General features: G+C 35.6%; 1 pseudogene; it reads right to left on the bottom strand.

Moving 5' to 3' along the window:
- Positions 341–7,979, bottom strand: LOC18592661 (annotated as a pseudogene).

Here is an 8,215-nt window from a genome sequence, read left to right as displayed (position 1 = left end):
CTTGTGTCCTGAAAATGACTTTGTAATCAAAGCACTTCCAACTTCTTGAAGTTGGGCTCTTTCTTGTTTGTCCTCATCTTTAGTGCTGGCGATATCTTCGAATTGCCATGTAATAACTCCGAAATTCTTGCAGGATGATCCCGTCAAAGTACTGAAACGACTAACATGCGTGCTCCAAGCAGAAAGTCGAAAATCTATCCTTGTCCTGTCCTGGATGCGGTGCACTTGGACCAATGGAATCAAATGGGTGTAAACGTAGGGAAGTTCTCTTACCTTTTCCCTTTGGACTAGAAATAAGCAGCGTAACCAATAAGTAGAGCAAATAACAACACAAATAGCAGAGTCAAAAGAAATGCCTCTAAAAGTCTTTTTCATCTAGAGATAGAAGCTAAGACAGTCTGGAAAGTGATAAATAAGCAACACTTTAAATGCAATTTCAGCTACAGTAAACCCGCAGCCTGCCATTTCAGAATTTTAGAAGCTCCTACATTCAGATTGGAGCATGTGTTTTCTTTCCTGTGAACGAAGTAAGAAAGCAACTAGGTAAGCCTCTACAATTGGGGGCTTTAACAGTTGAATCTAATCATGGATCACGAGTAGAACCAACTCATATGATTTAACAGCATTTCAACTTCTTACTGAACAAAGAGAATGAATTAGCAGCTACCAGCATATGATTAAGTTTTCCTCAGCATGAGGTCCTCTCAGCAGGTCTTCATTTAGAATAATTAACCTGCTTTCACATGAATTTCTTGTAATTAGCATGATTTAAAGTGAGTCAGGATAATAATGTACAAGTATCTTGAAGCAATCTCTATACTAACTTTACCAGTTTTGCCTACAATGGAAAGGCGACAAAGAAAGTGCTTATCAGAAAGTAGTCCAAAAACATCTATAGTTAATGGCTGATTTCATATCAGCGCCGCATATCAATAATCTACTGCCAGGTGCTGTCACTATCAAGTCATTCTCCGCATCAAACTCAGTATATATCCACTATGCTAGCAATGTCCAATCATCAGACTGACAGAAACATGATTCTCTATAGAAATAAACCCAAAGATAGGAAAATAAAAATAGAAAGAAACTATATATCATCTTCAATGAATGCAACTTGCTTGTTTGAATCCAATAGAAAGAGGCACCGGTTCAGAGAAAATTTCCAGACCAACAAAAACAAAATCTACCTAAAAACCAATGTTCAACTTAAGACCATTCTTTTTAGTTGACTTTCAGCAAAGAACGATATCCATATCTCACAACATGACAAATAAAAACGTCTCCACTTTTGTTTTCATCCAGGTAATGTCAAAGTCATATAAAAATAATCAACATTAAATGCAATGCGCTATTTTCAGTAAACCTTTCCAAACCTAGTTCTCCTCGAAGGATTTTCAAATTTGACGGTGTTCATTATGAACAAGTATCACTTGGAAGATTTCATCAAATGATTTTATAATGAAGCTCAATTCATTTGCAGTAGTGCTTGAAATGGCTGGCAATTCACAAAGTGTACAATGCATTAATTAGGTCTATTCAAGAACATTTAAGTGGTGGTAAAATAAATCAAACACTGATTAAATTCAGGTTATCCTAGACACTTGAAAATAAGGAGGGACTCTACATCTATTATCAATGGGTTTTCAAATTTAACTTAGTATCATAGAAAGAGCTGCCCTTGTTTATTGACCCCTCCACCATACGCTTGCTACGCCTAAGCCAGATGATAAGTTTGTTATCCTTACATGTGAAATTTAAGCCACATAATGTGGTCATTATCTCTACACGGGGAGGGGGACTGTTAAGCAATAATAAAATAGATCACACATTGATGTTAAGTTTGGAGTATCTTGGACATTCATTTATAATAAGTTTGTCCACACCTATTGCCAATTGGTTTTAGGTCCAAAACTCATCTTAAAAGTTTACTTGTTTGATAGAGATTAAACATGAGTGCCCCTTAACATAAAAAATCAAACAAAATGAAACAGAGAAAATTTCTCTAGACAACTATTACAGCTTTTCCTTTCAAATGAACCTCGATCAGAAGATTGCAATATCGCCAACTGTTCAAGACAGTATATATTATATCGGTCTACGAAAATTCCTAAACCAAGGCCAAGAAAGGTGGTTCAAGCCTTATCCAAAGACTATAGATAAACTCATATACACAAGAGAGATCGACAACAACATTAATGGTGCATGTGACCATCAGAATTAAACAAGTGTCAGCAGAAAACAACAGACGTTTATATAATATAATGCAAATTTTCTTCTACAAACATTTACCAAAGACTATGTACATTAGCATGCTTGCTAATTCACAACACCCTGGTGAACAGGAGCCACCTAAGAGCTCATGCAAAAAAGCTATATGGAGAAAACATGCTTGACTAGCCGGTAGTTTCAAGATGGTCAGATCTATACTTACACATATCTATCTCTTTATTTCCATTTCGAAGGTGATTGATGCTCAAGAGTAAACTTCCACTGCTCTCATCTGTCAATAAGACTTTCACTAAAAATATCTGACAAAAAGGAATTCAAACTTCCACAAGCCATGAACGCTCCTCCATTTTGCAATGAACATAAAGTCTGTGCCATATAGGCATCGACATCTTTGCTCACCTTGTGAGCGTTTTCCTCTATTTTACCACAAATTCACCAAAATGTCATGTCAATAATATATATATAGAAGCTACAAAGTAGATGCTGTTTACAGTTATATCAGAGAAGAAAATTCTTTTTTGTTATAACTTGATTTAAGGTATAAGTATTTCTTTAAATCTAGCATGAAATGTTAAAAAGAAAAGAAAAATAAGAAAAAGAAAAGGATAAATCCAAAATATTATATTTGAAGTGTCATAAAACAGGTTCCTTTCAAGTTGCTACATTATTTTCGCATGACTTCTCTTTGATGGCTCCATATTGGAATGCCAGATCCACTCCCCTATAAGATGAAACATTAGAGGAGAGAAAGAGAATTACATTGCTAAGAACAGAAGTATCAACAGTAAATTTGATGGCATCAGCTGCAGCACGTGTTCGCAGATAATACATCCCTGTTTTGAGACCCTAGAGGAAAAAAGATGAGAATCAATGTTATCTACAAGAAAACAGACAACAGAGGAATAAAAAGATGAATATTGTTTTGTAAATAACAAATTTGAAAAAGTTGAATTTCCACAATGCACTAAATTATGGAATGACACAACAGCAGGAACCTCATTAACTAATTTGCAATTTAAATGTCAAATCAACTATTAGCACTCCCCTAAAATACTTGTAAATTTCTTTTTATTTTAGGCCATTGACAATTGTAAATTTTAAATTTCAAAACGTTTCATAAAGAAATGAAACCTTGGACCAAGCATAGAAATGCAAGGAAGGAAGCTTTCCAGGATCAGGTTGCTCCATGTGAATATTCAAACTCTGACTCTGATCTATATAGCATCCCCGATCAACAGCCATGTCAACCAGGGTCTTTTGCTTAATCTCCCACACTGTCCTGGTATTAGATGCCAATACTATCATAGAATGATACGATGATGCATTATATGGCAGTTCAAAAAGTAATAGATAGGAACCATAGATATCTGTACTTGTAAATGGCTTTCAGCTCATCAGGTATTTCTGGTATTTTAGAAATTGAGCCATTGTGGTAAAGTATCTTGGTCTTAAGAGAATGACACCAAAGGCCCATTTCTGTCAAATCATGAAGTAGGTGCTTGTTCACTACAACAAATTCACCACTGAAAATAAAGGGGATTAGCTGCAAACAGATGAGTCATGTTTTGAAGAGCAAAATCACTACAAACATGAAAACCTAAAAGCTTTTCAAAAAAAAAAAAAACCAATAAAAACCTTAAAACTCTTCGACTGTAGATGTTGGAGGTGTAAGGCTCAAAGCACTCATTGTTGCCAAGAATCTGACTGGTTGAAGCAGTTGGCATAGGTGCTAGAAGAAGAGAATTTCTCACTCCATTCTTAGATATCATTTCTCTAAGACCATCCCAATCCCAGTGATCTGATGGTGTTACACCCCACATGTCTACCTGAAGTATTCCCTAAATGAAAAGAACGAAAGTGAACTTCGACTTTGTAAACCCATTGTCCTTATTCATTCCATATCTCTTTCTATGGGCAATATGGCATGCATCACAGAAGTTTGACAATTGAAGATTGCATGGTACTGCCCATTAAATTTATGTCTATCATAATTATACTCACTGAAATGATCCAGGAACAACATGACATAATTAGTCGAGTACATGGTAAAAAATTCCAGTCTACCATGACAGGATATTAAGAATATCACTTCCGATCATAGAAACCACATTTCTTTTGTTCATTTTACATGAAAAAAGATCAAATAATAATATTTTAAGAGATTTGATTGTTTTTATTTTATAGAGAAAGAATTTCCTGAAATGCAACTCATCCAGAGTTTGCTTGGAACAACTGAAACTGTGGGCATTCCATATGAAATCTGTTGGGCATTGTATGTAACGTAAATACCTTGCTCACAGGACTCCCACTATACGTTTTGTAAGGGCCATCTTTTCCAGCCAACTGAGAAGAAGCTTTCAATGCATGGTAATAGATGGTCTCAAATATATCCTTATTTAGCTGTTGAGCCTGTATTCAACAAAGCAAGATTTAAATCAAGCTAAATCAATTAGTCAAAGAAAATCCAATAAATTAGAGCAACCTCTGGAGAATCAAATGGCATGCCAAGCAGGATGAAGGCATCAGCCAGACCCTGAACTCCAATACCAATGGGTCTATGAAGTGCATTTGACCTCCTTGCACTTTCAGTTGGGTAATAATTGACATCAATGACTTTATTGAGATTTGTAGTAACAGTTGCGGGAACGCTATCAGAGAAGAAAAAGCCATTTCAGAAGTCCAAATATTCCTGACATAGAGGAAGAAATACTTTACAAGGAGACAGCAAATAAAAGTTTGATGTTTAAATTTTAACATTTATAGACAAGCGCAGTGAAACAAATATGCATCGACTTGCTTCTTATTTTGTTTTTATATGTGACAATCACTTTTTGTACAGAGAGCATCAACAGTAAAATACCTCTGCTAATTTTTCAAAATCAAAATATCTTTTCTTCCAACCTCTACTTCCAACAAGCTTTGATGAGTGTGACTCCAAAGGAAACCCCTAAACGAAACAAAAAAGTCAATCATACACTATCAAGAATTATTTGACAACAAATAAGATCTAAAAGGCCTACCTTTTCCCTGACAAATCTGGCCAGGGCAATAGATGCCAGATTGCACAATGCAGTTTCTGTTGGACTTGAGAACTCAATAACCTCAGTGCATAGATTGGAGGACTTGATGGTGCCTAGATTCTGCTGGTTACTTTTCCTGTTGCAAGAGTCCTGTGCATGCAAAACTAAGATATATGAGACAAAAAACCAAAGATTTCAAACCATGAATTATTGTTAAGAGCCTACATCAAAAAACCAAGGTATCTTCAAAAACATATAAGGTTTAAAATTAATACATAAAAAGAAAAAAAAAAAACGAATACCTTGAAAAGCATATAAGGAGTCCCTGTTTCAATTTGGGAATTCAGAATCTCAAACCATAGCTTCCTCGCAGGGATAAGCATTCTTGCCTTGCCCTGAGTTTACAAAAAAAATGGATATAACCATCAGCCAACAATGTGAAGGCTAATATCTTGACCAATAAGGAAAATAGTCTCATTACCTCCTTCTCATATTGGGTATACAATCTTTTAAACTCTTCGCCCCAACAATCAGCTAGACCATGAGCTTCAGAAGGACAGAACAAGGACCATTTTCCATCACCTTGAACCCTTTCCATGAAAAGGTCAGGAACCCAAAGAGCCTAAAATAGATCTCGAGCCCGACATTCTTCCTGCAAGAAAGAAAAAGAGTTAATATATTAAAACTAGAAGCTTTCGGTAAAAATAAGCAGAATTCTCATAACTTACCATAAAAGTGAAAAAGGAAAAATATATAGGAGGCAGTATTATAGGTTAGCTTATGAGTACATTCAACAGTAACTTTCCATTGTTCTTTCTGAGATCTAGAAACTCGAAGATATCAGCATGCCATGGTTCTAAATATATAGCAAACCCACCTAAATTGAGGAAAAAAAAGTTCATATCAAAATACAGCAGCACCCAGCAACTTTTGACCATAAACTAGACATGATTTTGCATGCATATAAAATGGAACTATACTCACATTATTCATCAGATACATACATGATTGGAATAGCATTAAGAACAAAAATTACAGAATAAACAAATTACATAGGAGAATAAAACTATGTGTAGATACCTTTTCTTTTACCACCCCCTTGGTCAACATAGTGAGCAGTATCATTAAATACTCGGAGCATGGGAATAATGCCATTGGAAGTCCCATTTTCTTCGCAAACATAACTTCCTGTTGCATGTATATTATGAATGGAAAGACCAATTCCTCCAGCTGATTTGCTAATAACAGCACATTTCTTTAGAGTATCATATATGCCGTCAATATTGTCATCCTTCATACAGAGTAGGAAACAGCTACTCAACTGCCATGTTAAAAGAGAACCACATGGGTAAATTTAAAAAGAACAAAGGCAAAAATTATTGATTAACAAACAGATGAAGAAACATAACAAGATCATACTTGAGGCTGAGGAGTTCCTGCGTTAAAAAGGGTTGGAGTAGCATGAGTGGACCAACACTGAGACGTCAAATGGTATGTTTTGATAGCAGAGTCAATATCAACTATATGGATACCAACAGCAACCCTCATCAACATGTGTTGTGGCCTTTCAACAACTTTGCCATCCATTTTAAGTAGGTAAGACCTTTCGAGGGTTTTAAAGCCAAAATAATCATATTCAAAATCTCTGTCATATATGATCTCACTGTCCAGCCGAGCCGCATTCTGCAATAAATGTAAGACAATCACTAACATTAATCACGCCCATACCATTCAACTAAGGCATCTAAGAGACATAAAAAGCATTGTGGATCATTGCAGAAGTTAAAGGAAAATAAGGAATCAACTAATCTTGGCATAGCAATCTAAATGGACTAAAATTTTTTTTGTGTAAATGGCCTTCCTAAGTTACAGATGCTATAGATAGTTTGGCCAATAAAATATGTCAATTGACAAGAGGGGAAAAAATTGCTGAAAAGAAGGTATTACCTTCATTATTATTTCGTAAACATCATCAGCAATAAGAGGAACCACCTTTCCAGACTTCTTGTTTATGTAATTATACATGATTTGAATCCTGCACCAAAACCATCCATTGGCAGCTTTGTTTCAAATATATAACCACTAAAACAGATAAACAGAACCTTATAACATAGAGTTACAACTAACAAACTCACGTCTCTGAAAACGACTTCTTAGTACTTTTATGCAGATCGGAAACAGCTATTCTTGCCGCCAACTGTTCCTCAACGTCAGTCGAACACACACACACACAAAATCAGAACCAATCCAAGTAAAAGGCCTATACAAGTGCATTAAGAACAGTTTTTTAGTTTACTGGACAAAAAAATTCTTTATTCAATATATTAAAAATTGTAGCACATTATATTGAATTATCAAATTTAAAAGGAAAAATTATTTCTCAGCAAAAGAAAACACAATGAAGAACGAAAAAGAAGCCCACCAAGTCCATTTGAACGCAGATGCCAAAACCAAAAAAAGAAAAAGAAAAAAACTGACCAAAGCATAATCAGGGTGGTTAGCAGTCAAAGAAGCAGCGGTTTCAGCGGCTAACTCAGCAAGCTGCGTTGTAGTGACACCTTGGTAGATCCCAGTATAGACCTTCTGAGCCACAAGCACCGGGTCACAGTGGTCTTTGCTTAGCCTGTAACTTAGCTTCTTCAATGTGGCGGTGAGCTTGTCGAAATGAACTGGTTCTTGACGCCCATGTCTCTTTATCACGTACATAATTGGCTTCTTTGAGGAATATTTTCAAATGGTAAATTGATAAAAGATTGTCTGTTAGGGTGATGGTATTTATAGAAAGAAATGAAGAGTGTTGGAGAAGGAAGAAGCAGTTGTAGGAAGTTTGAATTTGAAACTTGAAGGAGTCTTGTTATTATTATTGTTTCTAATTTTGTTTGATTTGGAGATGTGATGGTTACTTCGTGTTTAGCGTTTTCTGAAGATTCCCGCCAAATCAGGCATGACTGAGATGGGTGAGATTT

This window comes from Theobroma cacao, chromosome 8 (assembly GCF_000208745.1).
Source record: "Theobroma cacao cultivar B97-61/B2 chromosome 8, Criollo_cocoa_genome_V2, whole genome shotgun sequence".
In the NCBI taxonomy this organism is placed as follows: domain Eukaryota; kingdom Viridiplantae; phylum Streptophyta; class Magnoliopsida; order Malvales; family Malvaceae; genus Theobroma; species Theobroma cacao.
This window is presented reverse-complemented; position numbering and strand designations above follow the sequence as displayed.